We start from the raw sequence: 25,922 nt of genomic DNA on the forward strand, positions 1-25,922 counted from the left end.
CGAAACGTGGAACGGTGGGATAGGAAATGGTTCAAAATAAATAACCGGGTGAGCGTGATGTCATGTTATAAAAATTATCAGCAGATTGGACTCGTAAAATACTATACTCTACAGCTGTGGTACTTGTCGGTGTCAAAACCGGTGGATCTCGGGTAGGGGGTCCCAAACTGTGCGTCTAAGGTCGATGGTAACAGGAGACAGGGGACACAATGTTTTACCCAGGTTCAGGCCCTCTCTATGGAGGTAATACCCTACGTCTTGCTTGATTGATCTTGATGAATATGAGTATTACAAGAGTTGATATACCACGAGATCATAGTAGCTAAACCCTAAAGGCCTAGCTCGTATGGTTATGATAATGTATCTCCTCTCCGGACTAAGTCCTCCAGTTTATATAGACACCGGGGGGATCTAGGGTTACACAAGGTCATTTACAAAGAAGGAATCTACATGTTCGGTCGCCAAGCTTGCCCTCCATGCCAAGGAGAGTCCCATCCAGACACGGTTACCGTCTTTGGTCTTCGTATATTCACATCCCATCAGTCCGGCCCATGGCTAACAGGTCGGATGCCCGAGGACCCCTTAGTCTAGGACTCCCTCAGTAGCCGGTGAACCTGGCTTCAATGACATGGTATCCAGCGCGTAGATCTGTCTTCGGCATTGCAAGGCGGGTTCCTCCTTCTGAACTCCAAGATAGTCTTGGGACGTATTGATCGTGTCCGGACCTGTAACACACACCCCACACACAACCGCAGAGAGAATATAATAATCCACGAGTCCAATCCGCTAACAACTTTTTACAACATGACATCATGTCCGTCCGGTCATAATTTCAAACCGTTTTTCGTCTGCCGCTCCATGTTTCGAGATGTGGTTGCCATTGGCACGTCTTGTCGAAGCAGAGATCATGTCCACTTATTGCGGGATTCTCATCAATGCGGGCGTGGGTAACCCAACCGTGCTGTTTACACAACCCTTAGGAGTAGGCGAGTTTTAAGGCAAGTGGGGAGGCGTTCGATATTCACTGCCTTTATAAGGGGATAAGGATCCCCCCTTCTTCTCACATGCCTTCTCCTTCCTCTGCCCATCCATACTCGAGCTCCAGTGCCCAAGCTCTAGCACTCCAATCATGTCCGGATCCGGAGCTGGAGGCAAGTGGATGGCCTCCTCCGTCAAGAAGGAGGACATCAAGGAGCTCCGGGAGGCCAGATACCTGGCCAAGGGGATCGTTCACCGACTCCCGGCCAAGGGACAAATCGTCCCTACCCCAGAGACCCATGAGAGGGTGGTGTTTCTCACACACTTCGTCCGCGGGCTGGGATTCCCTCTCCACCCGTTTGTCCGCGGATTGATGTTTTACTATGGGCTGGACTTCCATGATCTGGCCCCCAACTCTATCGTCAACATCTCGACATTTATTGTCGTGTGCGAGGCCTTTCTCCGCATCCCACCTCACTTCGGCCTATGGCTGAAGACCTTCAATGTGAAGCGGAAGGTGGTGAGCGGCCAACAAGCAGAGTGCGGAGGCGCCATGGTGGGCAAGATGCCCAACGTCACCTGGCCCAAGGGCTCCTTTGTGGAGACGGTGAAGGGGTCGCAGTCGGGGTGGTTCTACATCACCGAGTCACGCGACACCAACTGGGCGGCGGCCCCCGAATTCCGATCCAGAGTTTCGATGCGGCTCACCTCCTGGCAAGAGAAGGGCCTAACCTGGGGTTCTTCGAATGAGCTGACTGGGCTCCAGACGTGCGTCCAGAACATGACCAAGAGGATCAAACTTGTCAATGTGATCCAGGTTATGCTCATTCGCTGGATCCTTCCATGCCAACACCGGACTTGCTATTTGTGGGAGTTCGATCTGGCCAAGCACCAGACGCTACTAGAGCTCTTCGGCATGAAGCACGAAGACATCTGGAAAGTTCTCTTCAAGGCCGGCGAGACACCACCGCCCACGACCGAGGATCGCGGGCTTAGCTTAAAACGTCAGGCTAATTCGGTAAGTTCTTTAATGTTTTCAAGGTATACCCTTTACTGGCATATTTTGAGGAAGGAGTCTAAGACTTCCTATCAATTTTTTAGGCTTGGATCGATATAGCAGGGCAGATTAATTGCCAGGCTCCGCTACCCGAAGACCAAGAAACCCCACTTTTGATGAAGATGTTGTTTCCGACGCCTTATGATGTGCCGGAGAAGAAGGCCAAGAAAACGGCCAAGGGGGCCAGGAGCGGCCTTCGCCAAAAAGGTGCTTCGGACGTGATGTCCGAAGACGAGACTCACTCTTCAGCCGCCGAAGACGATGATGAGGAGGAGGAAGAAAGTGACCCCCCTGAGGGGGAAGGAAGAAAAGGGGGCCTCCCCAAATTTGGAGGTGAAGGTGCCCAAGAGGGGGAAGGGCTCCCTTGCGGATAACTCCGCGTGGGATGTTGATAGTAGTCCGGAGCGACCCCCCGAACCAAGCCTCGGGCCGCCTCATAAGTACCTTATGCACATCCAAATGTCTGCGCTTCCCACTTTGTAATATTAATATGTTTATATTTGCTACTACAGTCCGCCCACGACAGCTCCCCGCGATCCTCAACAGGAGGTTTGCTAAATTCAAAGGAGATGGCCAGCGTGTCACCGCCGCCCGCTCACTCTCCCTCGACCAAGGGTGATGACGAGGTGGTGTCCCAAAGGATCTTCCCAGGTCAGGGAGAGGTTCCGGAGGTCGTTGGTGTGGCGCCAAAGGATGACTCCTCGGCCGCCGGACACATGGGGAAAATCCCCCATGGGGCCTGGTGATGGGGGCCAAGTTCAATTCGGCCCCCAGCCGGATACCATTCCGGAGACCTACATGGCTCTAGAGTCAAGCGAGCAGCCTTCCCCGAAAGGAGGAGGTGTGCCTCTTCCACTGGTGGCCTCTGTCCAATCAGAGGCACCAGATAATATGCTGGAAGCGCTGTGAGGCGCTTCCATTGTGGATGAACACCGTATCCTTATGGGCATGGTGATCGAGAAGGTTCAGTCTGCCAAGAGCGGACTGACTGAAGCCTGCGCTAGCCTTCTAACAGGCTTTGAGGTAAGTAATGTAATTGTAGAGAGAATATCACAGTGTAGACAGTAGCCCCTGATGCTCCGTTCGGTGTTCGAAAAGAAAAAGCCGAACAGAGGATCAAAATAATTTTTGCAGGAGTCTAACATAAGATGTCCATGTGAATAAGAAGGCATCGCTACTGGCTGCTACTGCTCATATTGCGGAGGTCTCCGGACTGAAGCGGAACCTGGAGCGGGCCGAGGAAGAGCTCGGCCTCGTGAAGAAGCAGCTGGAGGACAGCCAAGGTATGCAGTAACCTGCGTGTATATTTAGGAAGGACGAATGGTTCGTGCTGGCTAAAGTATCATGAACTTTATTAGGGGCCACGACCGAGGTGGAGGCCCTCAAGAAGGCGTTAGTCAAGGCTGAGATCAAAGCGGCCAAGGAACGCGCCGCGCGCGAGAAGCATGAGGCCCGGGTCAGCGAGGTCCAGCAAGAGCTCCAGGACACCATTGAGAAGTACGAGTCCTTGGAGCATGATTCTAAGACGCAAGGGTCCGAACTTGCGAAGGCCCGCCAGAGCGCACAAGATGGCCAAGCCGAAGCCCAGAGCGCCCTTCAGGAAATCCAAGTGGCCAGGAAGATCGCAGCGGGTAAGGCTTTCATTATGCAAAGCAAGTCTTTGGAGGAAACGTTCCTTTTACGTACCCGAATTTGGAGCTCTCCAGGGGCGTTTATGGATTTGCCACGCAGCGTATTGGATGCTGCCGAGTTCTATCGAGCTGAAGAAGGGAGTTCTACGGAGAAGCTATTATGGTCTCAATACCTTGGACCAGAACATCCGGTGCCCTTTAGCGACCAACCGAAACAACTGGTCGAGCTGCACAAGGCGGCCGAGCTAGCCATGAAGGACCTAATAGTCCGGCTATGGCCTGCCGAGCCCATGCCCGGCAGCTACTTCGGACTTGTGAAGCGGCTTGTGAGTTCCAGCCCACGGCTTGAAGTCGTGAAGAGGTCGGTCTGCATTGAAGGTGCACGGATGGCCTTTGCCCGCACCAAGATGCACTGGGCGAAGATGGATGCCAAGAAGCTGATGATCGAGGGGCCGCCTGAGGCCAAGGAGCACCACCGACCCAAGCTTTATTTTGATAGTGTCCTGGAGGGATCCTGCCTTGTGGCGGAGCAATGTGCGAAGGATGTTATATTCCCATTAAAACATTCATGTTATCCTGTCCTGTAATATGAAACAATGTCGTTATGTAATATAGTGCTTGTGACTCTTAAAATTTTACCTCCTGTGCGGCCATTTATGAAATATGAGGGTTAACCAGTCGTCAGCTTCTGCCCCCACGTAGATAGTACAGGGGTGTTCGGGATAAATCTAAACACTCTTTACTCCACATTTTGGTCCTTAAAGGAGGTTGATACGTCTCCGTCGTATCTATAATTTTTGATTGTTCCATGCCAATATTGTTCAACTTTCATATATTTTTGGCAACTTTTTATACTATTTTTGGGACTAACATATTGATCCAGTGCCCAGTGCCAGTTCATGTTTGTTGCATGTTTTTTGTTTCGCAGAATATCCATATCAAACGGAGTCCAAACGGAAGAAAAACTGACGGAGATTTTTTTGGAATATATATGATTTTTGGGAACAAGAATCCACGCGAGACGATGCTCGAGGGGCCCATGAGGTAGGGGGCGCGCCCTGGGGAGGCAGGCGCGCCCCTAACCCTCGTGGCCACCTCGTAAGGCGGTTGATGCCCTTCTTTCGCCGCAAGAAAGCTAATTTCCGGATAGAGATCGTGTCAAAATTTCAGCCCAATCGGTGTTACGGATCTCTGGAATATAAGAAACGGTGAAAGGGAAGAATCTGAGAACGCGGAAACAGAGAGAGACAGAGAGACAGATCTAATCTCGGAGGGGCTCTCGCCCCTCCCATGCCATGGAGGCCAAGGAACAGAGGAGAAATCCTTCTCCCATCTAGGGAGGAGGTCAAGGAAGAAGAAGACGAAGGGTCCCCCTCTCCCCTTCTCTTCCGGTGGCGCCGGAACGCCGCCGTGGCCATCATCATCATCACCGTGATCTACACAAACACCTCCGCCATATTCACCAACATCTCCATCACCTTCCCCCCTCTATCTACAGCGGTCCACTCTCCCGCAACCCGCTGTACCCTCTACTTTAACATGGTGCTTTATGCTTCATATTATTATCCAATGATGTGTTGCCATCCTATGATGTCTGAGTAGATTTTCGTTGTCCTATCGATGGTTGATGAATTGCTATGATTGATTTAATTTGCTTGTGGTTATGTTGCTGCCCTTTGGTGCCCATCATATGATTGCGCGCGTGGATCACACCCTAGGGTTAGTTGTATGTTGATAGGACTACGTATTGGAGGGCAAGAGTGACAGAAGCTTCAACCTAGCATAGAAATTGATGCATACGGGATTGAAGGGGGACCAATATATCTTAATGCTATGGTTGGGTTTTACCTTAATGAACATTAGTAGTTGCGGATGCTTGCTAATAGTTCCAATCATAAGTGCATAGAATTCCAAGTTAGGGATGACATGCTAGCAGTGGCCTCTCCCACATAATACTTGCTATCGGTCTAGTAAAGTAGTCAATTGCTTAGGGGCAATTTCGCAACTCCTACCACCACTTTTCCACACTCGCTATATTTACTTTATTGTTTCTTAATCTAAGAAGCCCCTACTTTTTATTTACGTACTCTTTATTATCTTGCAAACCTATCCAACAACACCAACAAAGTACTTCTAGTTTCATACTTGTTCTAGGTAAAGCGAACGTCAAGCGTGCGTAGAGTTGTATCGGTGGTCGATAGAACTTGAGGGAATATTTGTTCTACCTTTAGCTCCCCGTTGGGTTCGACACTCTTACTTATCGAAAACTGTTGCAATCCCCTATACTTGTGGGTTATCAGAGGTGTTTAGCGCAACGGACAAGGCAATCAGACTATGCGGCTTTTAACACCCTCACTTAGCCATAGAAGTTTGACAATGAGAATTTTGGCGAAGCCCCTGGTATTCGGAAGGCCGAACCAGGGGCACTATACACACCTGATCGGATAAAAACCGATTCCTCGCGTAAAGCGGAAAAAATCTCTAAGGATTTGAAACCTCTCGAACAGCTGACCAGCTCTCGCTGCATCATGACAGTCAGTTTTCAGTTTTCAGCTTTCTCTACTGTTGGGGATATTACTACTGGACGTAAACCGGCCAGGAGTAGCTGGGTTAACTCTATGAAGATTAGAAACCCATGAAGACGTGAGGATGGTGGTGCTTTACGAAGGCCCAAGGCCCAAAGGTGGGTTAAGGCCTGTAGATGTAAACCGAATTTCTCATGTAACTTGCATTGTAAGATAGGAAGGAGAGAGACCGAGTTGGACACGTTAACGATCCGGCCTCGGGACTCTATAAACCGACGGGTGTCAACCTGTGTATATAAAGGGACGACCAGGCGGCGGTTTAGGGACAACACAACACAACACAACACACAACAACTCGAGAGCCAGGTAAAGCGGATTCGCTCCCTGGTCATCGAAACCCCTGCAATTCCATCACAACTAGACATAGGCTTTTACCTTCATCGAAGGGGCCGAACTAATATAAAACTCTCGTGTCCCTTGTCCGGTTTAACCCCTTTAAGCTCACCCGTAGCAATGGCTCCACAACTAAGTCCTTTCACGAGGACATCTGCCGTGACAAAACCACGACAGTTGGCGCCCACCATGGGGCTATCGCACGATGGTTTTGAGTTCTTGAAGGGCAGCTTTGAAGGACTCAAGGGATACACTGTGGGCCAAATGACTAAGAGTCATCGCGGCAAGCTCTACATCGATGACGCAGTATGGGGTCCCGAGGCCGGTTCAATTGAATACGGGTATCGGGTCCCCTTTGGTGGAATTCACGTCTTCATCGGCAAGATCGGCGAACCGGGCCCTAAGCCGGACATCTACACCAACACCATCGAGACGGCTCAGCGTGCAAGCTCTGCCTCGGTTCAGCCTGCCGTAAAGCATGTCTTTGTAGGTGTCATCCACGGAGCGGAATATGAGGATGGATCGGCATCTAGTGGCGAAACCGTTGTCTGCTCCGATGAGGAGTCTTCAAGCAGAGAGACCGAGTCGCTATACCAGTTACAGGATGGAAGGTTAGTGGAGGTTCTGATGGCAACAGTATTCTGGACCCCCTTGATCTGCCAAACTGGGTCGCGGTCTTCATGGACGGTACACAGCCGGCACGGCCCTCTTCTACCGCTACGGCAATGATCTCCGGTTCAGCCACAGCAACGCCAGCAGGGGCAGGGGGCTCTGCGCCACCTCTGGCTCAGGTTTTGTCTGATTTGTTCGACGCTTTAGCAACGTTGCTGGCAGCAGAGGTGGAGGCAGCAAACCGAGATCAGCACAACGCGGAGATTGCAAAGGTGAAAGATCAGATAACTCAGGCTAAAGCGTACCTGGTAGTAGAGAACTCCAGGATGGCTACAGAACGGGCCGAGTTAAAAGCTCAGGCCTACCGGCTTAGGCTAGATCAGAGCGCCTTAGATGATGTCATGAGGAGGAGATACCGGTCGCACCTCCCGCCGGGTTATGAGCCAAGAAACCTCTTCAACACGCCAGGAGCGGGGACCAGTAACTCGCCAGTGATAAACCGGACGCGGGCACCGGTAACAGGAGCGCCGGTTCAGCCGCGCATGATGGACCCGCCTTGTCAGAACAACATTGTGCCATAGTACGTTCCGACGCCCCTGGGGCATTACTCCAACCCGTTGGATAACATTGTGGCCGCCGCTTCACGATTGGCAGCCCTCCCAATTGACGGTGAGTCACCAGTGGCAATTGAGACACGACAGGCCAGAGAGCTCCTTCAAACAGCTTTAACCTAGCAGCAGGCTTATTCGCATAGTCGCGAGAGGATTCATTCCACCCCCCGTCCAAGTTGGAGCTACAGCAGGCACATTGAGGATGAATCAGCCGTTTCAAGCAGTGCACATCACCGTAACTCACGGCAAGGGCATAACCCGGCAGGTGGTGGTGCTAATGCGCAGGATGTGGTGGATCATGGTCGTGCACGTCGAGAAGCTGAGTTAGCAGCACATCATGCGGCTCGTCAGCTTACTCCGGTTTGTCCTACCGCTTCAGTGGAGCCAGGTGTGGTCTTCAGTTCTTTAGGGGTTCCGTGTCTCACCCCTGCTTTGCGTAACGTACGACTGCCCAAGGATTTTAAAGGCCCTCGTAAGGTGCCCAATTACACTAACAATTTACCCCCTGAGTCATGGGTTGAGAGTTATGAGATGGCGATGGAGATGCTGGATGTGGATGAAGCGGTGTGTGCTAAGTACTTCACCATGATGTTGGATGGGACAACTCGTACTTGGTTAAAGAGCTTACCGGCTAACTCCGTTGGGTCATGGGCCGAGTTAAAAAACCAGTTTATCCAGAATTTTAAGGATACTTGTAAGCAGCCTATGTCGATTGTGGACCTGGCCGCTTGTGTTCAAGAGGATGGGGAGTCTACAACCCATTGGGTGAAACGAGTCTCGGCTATTCTGCATTTGTCAGACCGCATCAATGCGGATACAACAGTTTTGACGTTGGAAGGCAATTGCCGATTTATGCCATTAAAACTGAAGTTGGGAAGGCTCAAACGTCACTGCAATGACATGTCAACCCTTATGGATGCTTTGGTGAAATATGTCGATTCAGATAGTACCAAAGACCCTGAGTCTGAGGATGACAAAACGGGGAAGGGGAAAAAGAACAGCAATACCAAGGGGCAGCAGCACAATCTGGCAGGTCATGGGAACAATGGTAAGCGCAAGGCAGACAATAGTTTGGACTTTGTGGCTAACACCAATGCTCAGGATAACGGTCAGTGTCGTAAGGTCAAACCGCCCCAGAGGGGCGGAGGGTCAGGCCCCAATCTGGAGCGCTTGTTAAATCAACCTTGTCCAACACATGGATCGAAGGAGAAGCCAGCTTCGCATCTTTGGAAAGATTGCTTCATCATGCGAGAATTCAAAAATTCCAATATGTTCCAATACGACAATGGCCCGCCCGGCGGTTTAGGAGGCGGTTTTCATGGGCCGGGTTATGGAGGCGGTAGCTCCGGTTCAGGATTCCAAGACCATCAGACCGGACATGGCAATCAAGGTAATCAGGGCAATCAGGGAGGTTATAACCATCAGGGGAATCACCAGCAGCAACAATCGGGTTATCAGAGCAATCTGAAGCAGTTGAATAGTGGGCAGTATCATGTCTTCACTACTAGCTTGTGTAAGCGTGATCAGAAGCTTCACAAAAGGGTCGTGAACTCTGTTGAACCGGCAGTGCCTCAGTATTTGCGCTGGTCTGAACAACCAATTTTATGGAGTCGAGAGGATCACCCACCCCGGGTTGATAATCCGGGTCATCTGGCCTTAGTGGTGGCACCTTAAGTTGGGGGTATAAGTTCACCAGGGTGCTTATGGATGGGGGAAGCAGTATCAATATCATTTACTATGATACCTTCCGCCGTATGGGATTGAGAGATAAGAATCTTAAACCGCCGAACACCGTCTTTCATGGTGTGGTGCCTGGTAAACTGGCGTATCCAGTGGGCAAGATAGCCCTAGAGGTGGCTTTTGGAGATGATCATGATTCAAGGTCATAAACGTTGACTTTTGAGGTGGTGAAAATCAAGAGTCCGTATCATGCCCTGTTCGGACGACCGGCTTATGCCAAGTTCATGGCGAGGCCGTGTTATGTTTATCTACAGCTTAAGATGTCGGGTCATAAGGGGACCATCACAGTACATGGGAGCAGGAAGATTGCTTTGGAATGTGAAGAGGAAGGTGCGGCTTATGCTGAGTCGGTTTGTGCCACAGAGGAGCTGAAGTTTTATAAGGACAATGTTGATCCGGCAGACATGACTTCTTTGAAAAAATCAACTACGGAGCATGATCCAGCACTGAAGTTTAAATCGATAGAGGAGACTAAATTGGTTGATTTTGTTCCTGGTGATTCATCCAAGCAGTCCAGCATCAGCGCTAACTTAGACCCGAAATAGGAAGGTGCACTCATCGAGTTCATCCGTGAGAACCGGGACATCTTTGCATGGAAGCCTTCTGACATGCCAGGTGTACCGAGGGAACTCGCTGAGCACACCCTTAATATAGATCCCAAGTTTAAACCGGTCAGGCAGTTTCTTCGCCGCTTCAATGAAGAGAGGCATAAGGCTATTGGTGAGGAGGTAGCCCGGCTCTTGGCAGCGGGGTTTATTGTGGAGGTCTTTCACCCTGAGTGGTTAGCTAATCCGGTGCTGGTGCTTAAGAAAAATGGCACTTGGCGTATGTGTGTGGATTACACAGATTGAACAAAGCCTGTCCAGCTGATCCCTTTGCTCTCCCGCGTATTGATCAGATTATTGATGCTACGGCGGGTTGTGACCGTTTGTGTTTTCTAGATGCTTATTCTGGTTATCATTAGATTAAAATGGCAGTTAAGGACCAGGAGAAGATAGCCTTCATAACTCCCTTTGGAGCCTTCTGCTATGTGTCTATGCCTTTCGGGCTCAAGAGTGCCCAGGCGACTTATCAGCGTTGTGTTCAGAATTGTCTTCATAAACAGATTGGGTGCAATGTTCATGCTTATGTGGATGATATTGTGGTGAAATCTAGGAAGGAGGAAACATTGATAGAGGACCTGAAGGAAACCTTTAATAATCTCCGGGTTTATAAGATGATGCTTAATCCGGACAAATGTGTCTTTGGTGTTCCGACGGGCAAGCTCTTGGGTTTTCCGGTGTCTAACAGGGGCATTGAGGCTAATCCGGAGAAGATCACAGCTATCACCTCTCTGTCTAAACCGGCATGTGTCAATGACGTTCAGCGTCTGGCAGGCCGGATTGCGGCTTTGAGCCGGTTTATTAGTCATCTTGGGGAGAAGGCTATCCCTTTATACCAGATGCTAAAGAAAACGGATGACTTTGTCTGGAGCGACGCGGCTGATAAAGCGTTTGAGGAGTTGAAGAGACAGTTAGCTGAGCCGCCTGTGCTTGTAGCTCCGGTCGATAAAGAGCCTTTATTGCTATATGTGGCTGCTAATGCCTGGGCTGCTAGTGTGGCTATTGTTGTGGAGCGCAAGGAGGATGGAAAGGAATGTCCGGTTCAACAGCCGGTTTATTATATCAGTGAGGTACTTATCGAATCAAAGCAGAGGTATCCGCATTGGCAGAAACTGGTGTATGGGGTTTTTATGGCAAGCCGGAAGCTCAAGCATTATTTTCAGGGTCATCCCATCATAGTGGTTAGTTCAGCCCCTCTGGGAGATATCATTCAAAATAGAGAAGCAACTGGCCGGATTGCCAAGTGGGCTATTGAGCTTGGACCTCACGGGATAAAATATACGCCTCGCACAGCAATCAAATCCCAAGCATTGGTGGACTTCATCAATGATTGGACAGAGTTGCAGGCACCGGAGGAAAAGCCAGATAACACATATTGGATCATTCACTTTGATGGGTCTAGACAGTTGGAGGGCTCGGGGCTGGAGTCATATTAACTTCTCCACGAGGTGACAAGCTTTGTTATGTTCTCCGCTTAATGTTCCCTTGCACTAACAATGCAACTCAGTATGAGGCCTTACTCCATGGTCTGCGGATGGCTAAGGAGATGAACTTAAGCCGGGTTAAGTGCTTCGGTGACTCGAACCTGGTGGCTCAGCAGGTATTTGGCACTTGGGATTCTAAGGATCCGCTCATGGCTGCATATCGACGAGAGGTGGACATAGTGGCTGGTCATTTCAAGGGTTATCAAGTTGACCATATAGACCGGCGAAAGAATGAAGTGGCAGACGCTTTAAGTCGTGTAAGCTCTCAACGTAAACCGGTGCCACCTAATGTCTTCCTCGACGTACTTCATAATCCGTCGGTCAAGATACCCACAGTGGAGGAGTTGGCTATTCCTGACCCGGAGGCCCAGTTGGTGGCTGCTTTGCATGTTATACCAGATTGGACAGTCCCATACCTGGCTTACATGAACCGGGGCAAGTTACCGGATGATGAAACCTTGGCCCGGTAGATAATCCGGTGATCCAAGTCAATGACCATTATCAATGGGGAGCTACATCATTACAGCGTCACAGGAGAAATTCAGCGGTGTGTGTCTCCTCAAGAGCGTTGTGATATTTTGTGAGAAATCCACGAAGGAGATTGTGGTCACCACGCTGGATCAAAATCCTCGATGGCTAAGGCTTTTCGTCACGGCTTCTATTGGTTGACGGCTCATGCTGATGCTGAGTATTTAGTAAAAAGGTGTGACGGTTGTTAGAAATTTGCACGCCGCACTCATGTTCCAGCTCAAGAGTTGAGAATGATTCCAATCACTTGGCCATTTGCAACTTGGGGGCTAGATATGGTTGGACCCTTTAAGAGGTCCAAGGACAAAAAGACCCACCTATTGGTGGCGGTTGATAAGTTTACCAAATGGGTAGAGGCAGAGCCAGTCAGTAAGTGTGATGCAGCCACGACGGTCCAATTCATCAAAAAGGTGATATTCCGGTTTGGCTTTCCACACATCATTATAACTGATAATGGTACTAATCTATACAAGGGCGCTATGGAGGAATTTTTTCAACGAGAGCACATCCAGCTTGATGTGTCATCAGTGGCTCACCCTCAATCTAATGGTCAAGCAGAATGGGCAAATCAAGAAATCTTGAGAGGAATCAAACCCCGGCTTATGGTTCCTTTAAAGCGGACGTCGGGTTGTTGGGTGGAGGAGTTACCTTCTGTGTTATGGAGTATCAACACCACACCAAATAGATCGACGGGGTACACGCCTTTCTTCATGGTTTATGGAGCAGAGACGGTTCTCCCTAGTGACATCCGTCATGACTCGCCCCGAGTGACGGCTTACGTTGAAGCTGAGAATGAGAAGGCACGATAGGACTCACTGGACCTGTTAGATGAGGAGCGTGATCTAGCAGCGGCACGTTCGGCGATTTATCAACATGATCTCCGACGTTATCACAGCCGCCGGGTTAAGACCAGAACTTTTCAAGAGGGTGATCTGGTGCTCCAGCTCATCCAGGATCATACTGTTATGCACAAGTTATCTCCACCTTGGGAAGGACCTTTTGTGGTCAGCAAAAACCTGCATAACGGGTCATACTACCTTATCGATGTTCGAGAGCATAAAGACTCACGCAAATCGGAGGAGAAGACCCAGCGGCCATGGAATATAGCCCTTCTTCGGCCTTACTATACTTGAGCCACAGGCTCTTCTTATGTACATACTTATGACTATGTATATATTATATAATAAACCGGAGCCTCAGCTAAAGCGGGATCTCTGTTCCTTTTTACATCATGTGTGGTTCCATGGGGGCTTATACTTACAAAGTGGAGTTCTATTAACCCGGCCTATAAGGCCACACATATATAAAGTAAATCACTAGGGGGCTTGGTCGTATTCAAACCATAGCTACACCTCTTGATCGGCTTAAGACCAAAAAGGGAAATCACTAGGGGGCTTGGTTGTATTTACACCATAGCTACACCTCTTGATAGGCTTAAAGCCAAAAGGAAATTATGTGGAACCAAAGAGAGTCTGTTGCATAAAGCACAACTCAAACATAGGTAACCACTGAGCATTGCTCAAATGTTACTTGGGGGCTCCTTGCTTCTCAAAGAACAATGAGCTTGCACCCTTGTAATAGGCTATCAAGCCAGGCTTGGAAGCCAGGTGTATTCACCTAAAACCTTGGGTTATCCTTCCCTTTTAAGTAAGCCACTCCATCCAGGTAAACCTGGTATGACCCATCAAACGTTTGACAAGTCAATCTCATAGACCCTGAACTTGTCAACGTTAAAACGATGATTGGTTAAAGATTGAGGTTCATCTTAAAAGGCTTTGACAAATGATTTAACTCAGCAGCCTGGCAACCCATGAAAAGCCTCAATTTAGGGCCTGGCAGCCCATGAAATGCCTTGCACATTTCTTTTGTATTTGCTGTTTTAAACATCTTTTGCTAAGGGATTTATGAATATTTTCTGATAAACTGGTGTTTATTACAACCCGGCATGGCTTTCAACGCTAAGTTGTCAGTACATGGTCAGTTTTAATCCGGCAATAATATTGCTCCGGTCTGGTTTGACTACAGGTCATCACAATTATATGCATAAATTGGTGTTTACCATCACCCGGAAAGATTTCATATGAACCGACAAGGATGCATGGAGTCATCAACACTCCAGATTGGTGTTATCACCTTTTTATAACAACAGTTGGTAAGCCAAACGAGATATACCACAGGTATCATCTATTTTATATCTACATATTACAGCCTTGGTTCGGCATCCAGGTTATATATATGTTTGGGCACCATGACTCGTCCAGCGGTAAACCGCTAGGACCTTTCAATTTTTTGCAGGAATAAGCAAAACAAAGCCACTGTGGATTATGCATATAATAGATCCCAAAGGCATGTCGAGTTATCAATGTCAAGCAAAACAAGTATGCTCGATGGCATAAGCAGATAACTATTTGAACAAGCCTATTACAAGGCACTTTAGTGCCCACACAGGATAATTGTTTCAACAAGTTTTGCAAATGATTAAACCGGCTTCCGGATTAAGATTCTTCATCCGGACGGCTTGAAGATTGAGGGTCATCTTGAGCGGTCGCATTCTCCTCATCCCTACCCAGTAGCTGGAAATCAATCGTTGACCAATCGACTCCAGTTAAGGTTTGAAAACGGCTTCTTCATGAATAAGGTTGGAAGGGTCAATGTCAGGGGCATAAGTATGCTTACGAATCGGCAGAACAAGATCTTCTACATCATGAATCGGCGCGGGCTATCTTTTCCCCTCAACATCATAAACCGGTTGATAATGAGATAGATCTGTGTCATCCGCCAATTTACTCGCTATAGGCCGCATTTTCTTTGTCAGCCTTCAGAGATCATCATTGTTGAAATTTGTGCCATCTTCCTTCATGCTGGGGTAGCCTTGGCCGATATCTGCCGGTTCAAGATCTGGAATCCACGCCTTAGCCCGGATTAGTGCGGTCAGCGCACCTGACCTTGCGGCTGATCTCTTCAGTTCATCTAACCGGGTAGGTGCTACCTCTTGAGCTTGCGTTGGTTTTCCCCAAAGAGGAAAGGATGATGCAGCAAAGTAGCGTAAGTATTTCCCTCAGTTTTTGAGAACCAAGGTATCAATCCAGTAGGAGGCCACGCGCAAGTCCCTCGTACCTACACAAAGAGCTCAACGCAACCAACACGATTAGGGGTTGTCAATCCCTTCATGGTCACTTATGGAAGTGAGATCCGATAGATAATATTTTTTGGTATTTTTGATATAAAGATGCAAAGTGAAAAGTAAAAGGCAAAGTAAAAACAAAGCAAGATTAAAGTGATGGAGATTGATATGATGAGAATAGACCCGGGGCCATAGGTTTCACTAGTGGCTTCTCTCAAGAGCATAAGTTTTCTATGGTGGGTGAACAAATTACTGTTGAGCAATTGACAGAATTGAGCATAGTTATGAGAATATCTAGGCATGATCATGTATATAGGCATCACGTCCGTGACAAGTAGATCGAAACGATTCTGCATCTACTACTATTACTCCACTCATCGACCGCTATCCGGCATGCATCTAGAGTATTAAGTTCAAAACAGAGTAACGCTTTAAGCAAGATGACATGATGTAGAGGGATAAATTCATGCAATATGAAATAAACCCCATCTTGTTATCCTCGATGGCAACGATACAATACGTGTCTTGCTGCCCCTTCTGTCACTGGGAAAGAACACTGCAAGATCAAACCCAAAGCTAAGCACTTCTCCCATGGCAAGAACTACCAATCTAGTTGGCCAAACCAAACGGATAATTCGAAGAGACTTGCAAAGATAACCAATCATACATAAAAGAATTCAGAGAAGATTCAAATATTGTTCATAGCTAGACTTGATCATAAACCCACAATTCATCGGTCTCAACAAACACACCGCAAAATAAGAAGATTACATCGAATATATCTCCACAAGAGAGGGGGAGAACATTGTATTGAGATCCAAAAAGAGAGAAGAAGCCATCTAGCTAATAACTATGGACTCGAAGGTCTGAGGTAAACTACTCACACTTCATCGGAGGGGCTATGATGATGTAGAAGCCCTCCGTGATGACGGCCCTCTCCGGCGGAGCTCCAGAACAGGCCCCAAGATGGGATCTCGTGGATACAGAAAGTTGCGGCGGTGGAATTAGGTTTTTGGCTCCTGTTCTGATTGTTTGGGGGTACGTGGGTATATATAGGAGGAAGGAGTACGTCGATGGAGCACCGAGGGGCCCACGAGGCAGGGGGTGCGCCCTGTAGGGGGGCGTGCCCCTACCCTCGTGACCACCTCCGGTACTTCTTGGAGTAGGGTCCAAGTCTCCTGGGTCTTATCCGAGATGAAAATCACGTTCCAAAAAGGATTTTTCTGTTTGGACTCTGTTTGAAATTCTATTTCTTCGAAACACTGAAATAGGCAAAAAATAGCAATTCTGGGCTGGGCCTCCGATTAATAGGTTAGTCCCAAAAATAATATAAAAGTGGAAAATAAATCCCAATATAGTCCAAAACAGTAGATAATATAGCATGGAGCAATCAAAAATTATAGATACGTTGGAGACGTATCAGGCATCCCCAAGCTTAATTCCTGCTCGTCCTCGAGTAGGTAAATGATAAAAAGAGAATTTTTGATGCGGAGTGCTACTTGGCATAATTTCAATGCAAAATTTCTTAATTTTGGTATGAATATTCAGATTAGAAAGATTCAAGACAAAAGTTCATATTGACATAAAGAATAATAACATTTCAAGCAAACTAACAAAAGCAATTATGTTTTCTCAAAGTAACATGGCCAAAGAAAGTTCATCCCTACAAAATCATATAGTTTAGTCATGCTCCATTTTCGTCACACAAGAATGCTCTCATCATGCACAACCCCGATGACAAGCCAAGCAATTGTTTCATACCTTAATAATTTCAAACTCATAAACTTTCACGCAATACATGAGCGTGAGCCATGGATATAGCACTATGGGTGGAATAGAATATAATGATGGGGGTTGTGTGGAGAAGACAAAAAGGGATAAAGTCTCACATCAACGAGGCTAATCAATGGGCTAGGGAGATGCCCATCGATTGATGTTAATGCGAGGAGTAGGGATTTCCATGCAACGGATGCACTAGAGCTATAGATGTATGAAAGCTCAACAAAAGAAACTAAGTGGGTGTGCATCCAACTTGCTTGCTCATGAAGACCTAGGGCACTTGAGGAGGCCCATTGTTGGAATATACAAGCCAAGTTCTATAATGAAAAATTCCCACTAGTATATGAAAGCGATACTCAAGAGACTCGCTATATGAAGAACATGGTGCTACTTTGAAGCACAATATATGAGACTCACTATATAATGGTGCTACTTTGAAGCACAAGTGTGGAAAAAAAGGATAGTAACATTACCCCTTTTTTTGGGCCTTCTTTCTTCTTTTTTTGGCCTTTCTCTCTTTTTTTCGGGACAATGCTCTATTGAATGATGATCATCACACTTCTATTTATTTACAACTCAATGATTACAACTTGATACTAGAACAAAGTATGACTCTATATGAATGCCCCCGGCGCTGTACCGGGATATGCAATGAATCAAGAGTGACAAGTAAAAATTATGAACGGTGGCTTTGCCACAAATACTATGTCAACTACATGATCATACTAAGCAATATGACAATGATGAATGTGTCATGATAAACTGGATGGTGGAAAGTTGCATGGCAATATATCTCGGAATGGCTATGGAAATGCCATAATAGGTAGGTATGGTGGCTGTTTTGAGGAAGATATAAGGAGGTTTATGTGTGAAAGAGCGTATCATATCACGGGGTTTGGATGCACCGGCGAAGTTTGCACCAACTATCAATGTGAGAAAGGGCAATGCACGGTACCGTAGAGGCTAGCAATGATGGAAGGGTGAGAGTGCGTATAATCCATGGACTCAACATTAGTCATTAAGAACTCATATACTTATTGCAAAAATCTACAAGCCATCAAAAACCAAAGTATTACGCGCATGCTCCTAGGGGGATAGATTGGTAGGAAAAGACCATCGCTCGTCCCCGACCGCCACTCATAAGGAGGACAATCAAATAACACCTCATGTTTCAAATTTGTTGCATAATGTTAACCATACGTGCATGCTACGGGACTTGCAAACTTTAACTCAAGCACTTCTCAAATTCACAATTACTCTACTAGCATGACTTTGATATTACTACCTCCATATCTCAAAACAATTATCAATCATCCAACTTTTCTTAGTATTCAACGCACTCAAAAGAAAGTTTCACAAATCTTGAATACCAAGCAAGTTATTATTAAGCAAATTACCATGCTATTACGACTCTCAAAATAATTTAAGTGAAGCATGAGAGATCATAGTTTCTTTAAAACAAAACACCACCATGCTCTAAAAGATCTAAGTGAAGCACATAGAGCAAAATTTCAACGCTCAAAAGATATAAGTGAAGCACATAGAGTAAAACTACATAGCTCAAAAGATATAAGTGAAGCACATAGAGTATTCTATCAAATTTTAATTCATAGATGACTCTCTCAAAAAGTGTGTACAGCAAGGATGATTGTGGCACACTAACAAACAAAGACACAAATAATACAAGACGCTCCAAGCAAAACACATATCATGTTGGTGAATAAAAATATAGCTCCAAGTAAATTACCGATGGAAGTGGACGAAAGAGGGATGCCTTCCGGGGCATCCCCAAGTTTTGACTTTTTGGTGTCCTTAGATTATCTTGGGGGTGCCATGGGCATCCCCAAGCTTAGGCTATTGCCACTCCTTGTTCCATAATCCATCAAAAGAACTCACCCAAAACTTGAAAACTTCACAACACAAAACTCAATAGAAATCTCGGGAGCTCCGTTAGAGAAAGAAAACATAAAACCACTTCCAGGTACTGTAATGAACTCATTCTTTATTTATTTTGGTGTTAAATCTACTATATTACAACTTCTCTATGGATTATAAACTATTTTACTAACCATAGATTCATCAAAATAAGCAAACAACACACGAAAAACAGAATCTGTCAAAAACAGAACAGTCTGTAGTAATCTGTCACTAACGCAAACTTCTGGAACTCCAAAAAATCTACCAAAATTAGAAGACCTATATAATTTGTTTATTGATCAGAATAAATTTGAATCAGTATTTTATCACGTTCTGATGATTTTTAGTAATTCGGGCACTGAACGCAAAGTTTCTGGAAATTACAGCAAGATCAAATAACTATCATCCAAGAAGATCCAATAGGTCTAGCTTGGCACAAACACTAATTAAAACACAAAACCACATCCAAACAGAGGGTACATGGGTTATTTATTCCCTAACAGAAGAAAAACACAAAAAACAAAAAATAAAATTGGGTTGCCTCCCAACAAGCGCTATCGTTTAACGCCCCTAGCTAGGCATAAAAGCGAGGATAGATCTAGGTGTTGCCATCTTTGGAAGGCAATTCTTCAATGAGGGATCTACCTTTCTTAGAGATCTCTTTCTTTTTAGTAATTATCAAACTTTTAGGCACAAGATCGAAAAATTCATTTGTAGCAAATGGTTCTTTAATGAAATCAAAAATATCGGGATGAATACTTATAGATTTAAGATCCGCAGTTTCCTTACTAGATGATTGACCCTTATTCTTAGGAACATACATAAGTTTAGAAATTTTAGTGGGAGGACTAGGAGTATTCTTTGTGGAAGAAAAAGCGGTTCCCAAATTGGTAATGATACCCTCAAGTTTATCAATTCTAGAGGAATCTAGATTTATTTTCTCATCTACCATGGGTTCCTTCTCCTTAATATTTTTCAAAGTCATTCCTACCTCAGACCCATATTGAGTGATTTGATTATGAATCTTTTTATCTAGATTTTCAATTGATTCAATAGTAGCAACTTTGTTTTCAATAATTTCAAGCCTTTGCATAACATGCTCCAAAGTTAATATAGTTCCATTAACCAAAAGAGGTGGTGAGCCAAATAAGTCTATCATAGCATTATAAGAATCAAAAGTATGGCTACCCAAGAAATTCCCTCCGGTAACGGTATCAAGGATATATCTATACCAAGGACTAGCACCCACATAAAAATTATGAAGAAGAACTGAAGTAGATTGCTTCCTGGTAGCTCTGTTTTGAGCATTGCAAATTCTATACCAAGCATCTTTCAGATTTTCTCCCTCTCTTTGTTTAAAATTTAGAACTTCGTTCTCGGGAGATAACGGAGGAGATATAAGACTAGCCATGACGACAAGACAAGCGAGAAAAAGTCAAACGGAGAAGGAGAAGGGGAAGGAGAAAGAGAGGGCGAATAAAACGGCAAGGGTGAAGTGGGGGAGAGGAAAACGAGAGGCAAATGGCAACTAATGTAATGCGGGAGATAGGGGTTGTGATGGGTACTTAGTATGTTGACTTTTTGCGTAGACTCCCCGGCAACGGCGCCAGAAATTCTTCTTGCTACCTCTTGAGCTTGTGTTGGTTTTCCCCGAAGAGGAAAGGATGATGCAGCAGAGTAGCGTAAGTATTTCCCTCAGTTTTTGAGAACCAAGGTATCAATCCAGTAGGAGGCCACGCACAAGTCCCTCGTACCTACACAACACAAAGAGCTCAACGCAACCAACGCGATTAGGGGTTGTCTATCCCTTCACGGTCACTTACGGAAGTGAGATCCGATAGATAATATTTTTTGGTATTTTTGATATAAAGATGCAAAGTGAAAAGTAAAAGGCAAAGTAAAAACAAAGCAAGATTAAAGTGATGGAGATTGATATGATGAGAATAGACCCGGGGCCATAGGTTTCACTAGTGGCTTCTCTCAAGAGCATAAGTTTTCTATGGTGGGTGAACAAATTACTGTTGAGCAATTGACAGAATTGAGCATAGTTATGAGAATATCTAGGCATGATCATGTATATAGGCATCACGTCCGTGACAAGTAGATCGAAACGATTCTGCATCTACTACTATTACTCCACTCATCGACCGCTATCCAGCATGCATCTAGAGTATTAAGTTAAAACCAGAGTAACGCTTTAAGCAAGATGACATGATGTAGAGAGATAAATTCATGCAATATGAAATAAACCCCATCTTGTTATCCTCGATGGCAACGATACAATATGTGTCTTGCTGCCCCTTCTGTCACTGGGAAAGAACACCGCAAGATCAAACCCAAAGCTAAGCACTTCTCCCATGGCAAGAACTACCAATCTAGTTGGCCAAACCAAACGGATAATTCGAAGAGACTTGCAAAGATAACCAATCATGCATAAAGAATTCAGAGAAGATTCAAATATTGTTCATAGATAGACTTGATCATAAACCCACAATTCATCGGTCTCAACAAACACACCGCAAAAGAAGAAGATTACATCGAATAGATCTCCACAAGAGAGGGGGAGAACATTGTATTGAGATCCAAAAAGAGAGAAGAAGCCATCTAGCTAATAACTATGGACCCGAAGGTCTGAGGTAAACTACTAACACTTCATCGGAGGGGCTATGATGATGTAGAAGCCCTCCGTGATGACGGCCCTCTCCGGCGGAGCTCCGGAACAGGCCCCAAGATGGGATCTCGTGGATACAAAAAGTTGTGGCGGTGGAATTAGGTTTTTGGCTCCTGTTCTGATCATTTGGGGGTACGTGGGTATATATAGGAGGAAGGAGTACGTCGGTGGAGCACCGAGGGGCCCACGAGGCAGGGGGGGCGCGCCCTGTAGGGGGGGGGGGCTACCCTCGTGACCGCCTCCGGTACTTCTTGGAGTAGGGTCCAAGTCTCCTAGGTCTTATCCGAGAAGAAAATCACGTTCCAAAAAGGATTTTTCTGTTTGGACTCCGTTTGATATTTTGTTTCTTCGAAACACTGAAATAGGCAAAAAACAGCAATTCTGGGCTGGGCCTCCGGTTAATAGGTTAGTCCCAAAAATAATATAAAAGTGGAAAATAAAGCCCAATATAGTCCAAAAAAGTAGATAATATAGCATGGAGCAATCAAAAATTATAGATACGTTGGAGACGTATCAGTAGGCAGCATGGCCAGCTTTTCGATGGTTTCTTTTATCAGCACTGGAGGAGGCTTGTTATAAGCTGCAGTGCAAATGGCTCATTGGGATCCAGAATATAGTTGTTCTATGAAAGTATAGGCCACTTTAAGCTTGATCCGCATGTCGGAGCCCAGATGAGTAATGCGGGTCCCTGTCACAGTAAGGCATCAGTAAACCGGTATTTGATAAGATATTACGGATTGGAAAAACTTCATATGCGGATACTCACCAAATACAGCAGAGGTCATGGCATTAATCTGTCGTTTTAAGCCAGTCAGTTCTTCAACCACCGGCTTCAGGGCTGCTTCTGCGTCTTCGGCCTTCTTTGTTAAACCGGCCTTCTCTGTCTCCCAGTCTGCATGCTCTTTGTTAAAGGTTTATTTCAGCTTCTCCATGGATGCTAAGGCATTAGTCAATTCTTCCTTGGCCTTGGAAGCCTTTGCTTGCTGAGATTTAATGTTCTCCTGAAGGTCAGCGGTTTGAGCATTCTTCTTACTCAGCTCGGCCTACAAAGGCAAGATATATCGTCAATGGGCTATGTATATTTGAAGTACCAAGCGTATAACAAGTTATCCGCTTTGTACTTGGGGGCTAATGCCTATTTGCTCTGTCATCAATTTTTTTGCAAGTCTCAAGTACAATGCAAGCATTATCCTTGACACTTGGGGGCTAATGTACATTTGTTCAAATCGGAGCATTGGTTAAAATCCCGGTTCACCTTGGAAAGATAAACCGGCCCTTGGGGAGGAAAACTACAGGAATACAATGATAAAGTACCATTTTATTTCAAAGGATCACCTGACATATGGAGGATAAGTATGCAAGGGTTGAGATATTATGAAGTCCCGATTTATGATTACCATCATAAACCGGCCCTTGAGGGCTACTTGAGTTGGTACTTACAAATTGGATTTAAGAAAGGAAAAAGTGATGAAAATACCTCATAGCGCTCCTTCATCAGATTCACCAAACCGGCTTCATAGTCACGGTTTGAGTGCAGTCGGTTTAGAAAACCAGAGTGGAGTTCTTGAGCACTAAGATGGGCATAGATGGATAAATCGGTGCTCCATTTGCCTTTCTCCATGGCAGCATGCTCTTCCTTGGCACTATGTTTCGCCAATATAATAGGATGGCTAGGAGAGGTGTGGCTAATACCGGTAATGATAACCTCGCCTTCTTTGTCTCCAGCGGCCTTTTCTGGAGTTGATGGAATGTCAGTAGTCCTCACTGGACTAGAAGGTCTGTCATCAGCCCGGATTGGACTTGCCGGTTCATCATCTGGCAGCAGTATCAACTTATGTTTGGTCGTCTACATTATGATCTTGAGGGGGCGGTTCATCAAATGTGGCCTCAGTATTTGGACCCTCCGGTTCTGTAGTTTGCTCCGGTTCAATAACCACATGGTCTTCGGGCGGGTTATTCACCCGAACCTTCTTACTGGGTCTGGCTTTGGCTCTAAACAGAACAAGATGCAAAGGTTAGCGTAGCATATAAAGTGTGAAACGTCAAAAGATTGGGTTTAAATACTTACCCAGCCACGGTTTTGAGAGGGGGGAGTTGCGTCGCTGTTGACTCGCCAGAGGATGAAGGAGGTGTCACCTGATAATTCGAATCGGACAGATTAAGAGGTTGTCGGAAATAGCCTGCCTTGGGATACTAAGTGTCAGAAGTGGGTGAGACCTCAGATCGGCGTTTTCGAAACAGGGTGTCCGGTAAACTGGTCAAAGTGACCTTTTGGCCGCTATGCCGGGTAGTGCGGCGAGCCTCGTGCTGCTGCTTCTTAAAAATAAATGTTGGATCCAAGTGAGCAAGAGGATGAGAAAATCTTACTTTTCGGACTGCTTGACGGATTTTTTGTGTTGGCATAGAGTCTGAACCGGAGGAAAGGATAATTACCTCTGCATCGTCAGCTTGGCTGCCCTCAACGTCCTCCTGATAAATATCATTGTCAATGAGATGCATGAAAAGTGAACCAAGTGAATCAAGTTCTACCTCTGCTTCCGGTTCATCTGGGTCGTCATCAAGCTCGAAACCGATGGGTTCAGGTGCCTTCCTCTTTGTGGTTTTCTTGACAGCTTTTGTTTTAGGACGGGAAGGCTTCACCGCTTTCTCTTGAGGTTTCTTTTTCCAGAACGGATCATCACCCTGTTTAAGAATGGGCAGAGGGAGTTCAAAGATTGCATAGTCTAAAAATATCAGGTGTAAAGCAGAAGCATAGACAATACTTACAGCGGGCGGTTTGTTTTGCGTATAAAAGGGACTTAACCCGGTCTTGCTGCAGACAGCTTCCGGTTTGTTCAACATTTTCTTCACAAACTCGGTGACTTCTTCATCTATTAGCTGAATATTGATATGACGTTGAGAGTCTTGTACTTCACCGGTATACTCACACATTATGCCAGAGCGGTGACTTGATGACAAAATGCTCCAGGATATCCAGCAACGGACGAAGTCCACGCCTGTTAAACCGTTGGCCAGGAAGGCTCTCAGTTTGGCGAGTTGGGGTGCGCACGAGGCCCGTTCCTGGGCACTTAGTCGTTGCGGAAGCGGATGAGTATTAGCAAGCCGGTGAGCACGATAACCCGGCAGAGGGTTTTCATCTTCAGGAGAGGTGTCTCTTCAATAGAACCAAGTTTGATTCCACTCTTTGGGGTGACTGTGAAGTTTGGCATGAGGAAACTCAACCTCTTTCCTTTTCTGAATAGAGATGCCGCCAAGTTCAGTATTGGGTCCGTCTACGAATTCAGTGCGCCAGTTTAAATGGAAGAAATCTCGGAACAGCTTGACAGTTGGTTCTTCTTGTAGGTACACTTCACAAAAAACTTGAAAGTTGCATATATTGGATACTGAGTTGGGTTCAATATCTTGAGGGTGGAGCTGAAAGATGGCAAGTACATCTCGAAAAAACTTTGATCCGGGCAGTTTAAAGCCACGGCCTATGTGATAACAAACACCACTACTTCACCCTGCTTGGGGGTAGGGGGATTTTCTGGCCCTGGAACTCACCACCGGATTTCATTCTTCTTCGGTAAGGTACCAATCTTGACCATTCCGTTCAGTTGCTCCTCTGTAACCCCGGAGGGGACCCAGTTGCAGGAATAAAACTGCTTGGCAATTGCAAGTGAAAAGCTGGGAAGAAAATAATGCCGGTTTACGATTCATTAATGGTGATGTATAAGGTACAACAGGGAAAAGGAATCCAAGTATGTGAAATTGGTAAACCGATGACAGAGTATTTGTGAAAGATAAGGCAATGAACAGAAGCAGAGGTATATGCATACTGTTAAACCGGAGTATAAAGGCGGTTTAAAAGGGGACTAATGGTACCTGCTGGATTATCATGCTTCAAAAGTTAAACCGCCTATATTGGTGTGAGGGGTACAGATCTAAAAATACCTAAGTGAGGGAAACAGGTTTCACAAGATTGCATTGAAATTTTGGATCTACCGTAAGTCAGGAAAAGGAAAAATATTGAGACTTAAAAAGGTTTGGTCCTGAAGCAATTCACAAAAGGTCCAGATCAAGTTGTTAGGTATTTAAGGTTTAGTTTAAATGGCCGGGGTAAGGGGTACCATAGCTACTGTGCGGAACACGTCAAGATTGAGCTTTGCTATCTACGGGCTGACGGAGAACATGATAAGAGAGGCATGAACCCATATGAACTCTAATGGATCTACAGAAGAAAGAAGGAAAGGCTTACAATAGCTGTTGAGGTAGTGGAGGTGCACTGTGT

Source organism: Triticum dicoccoides, chromosome 6A (genome assembly GCF_002162155.2).
Source record: "Triticum dicoccoides isolate Atlit2015 ecotype Zavitan chromosome 6A, WEW_v2.0, whole genome shotgun sequence".
Lineage (NCBI taxonomy): Eukaryota > Viridiplantae > Streptophyta > Magnoliopsida > Poales > Poaceae > Triticum > Triticum dicoccoides.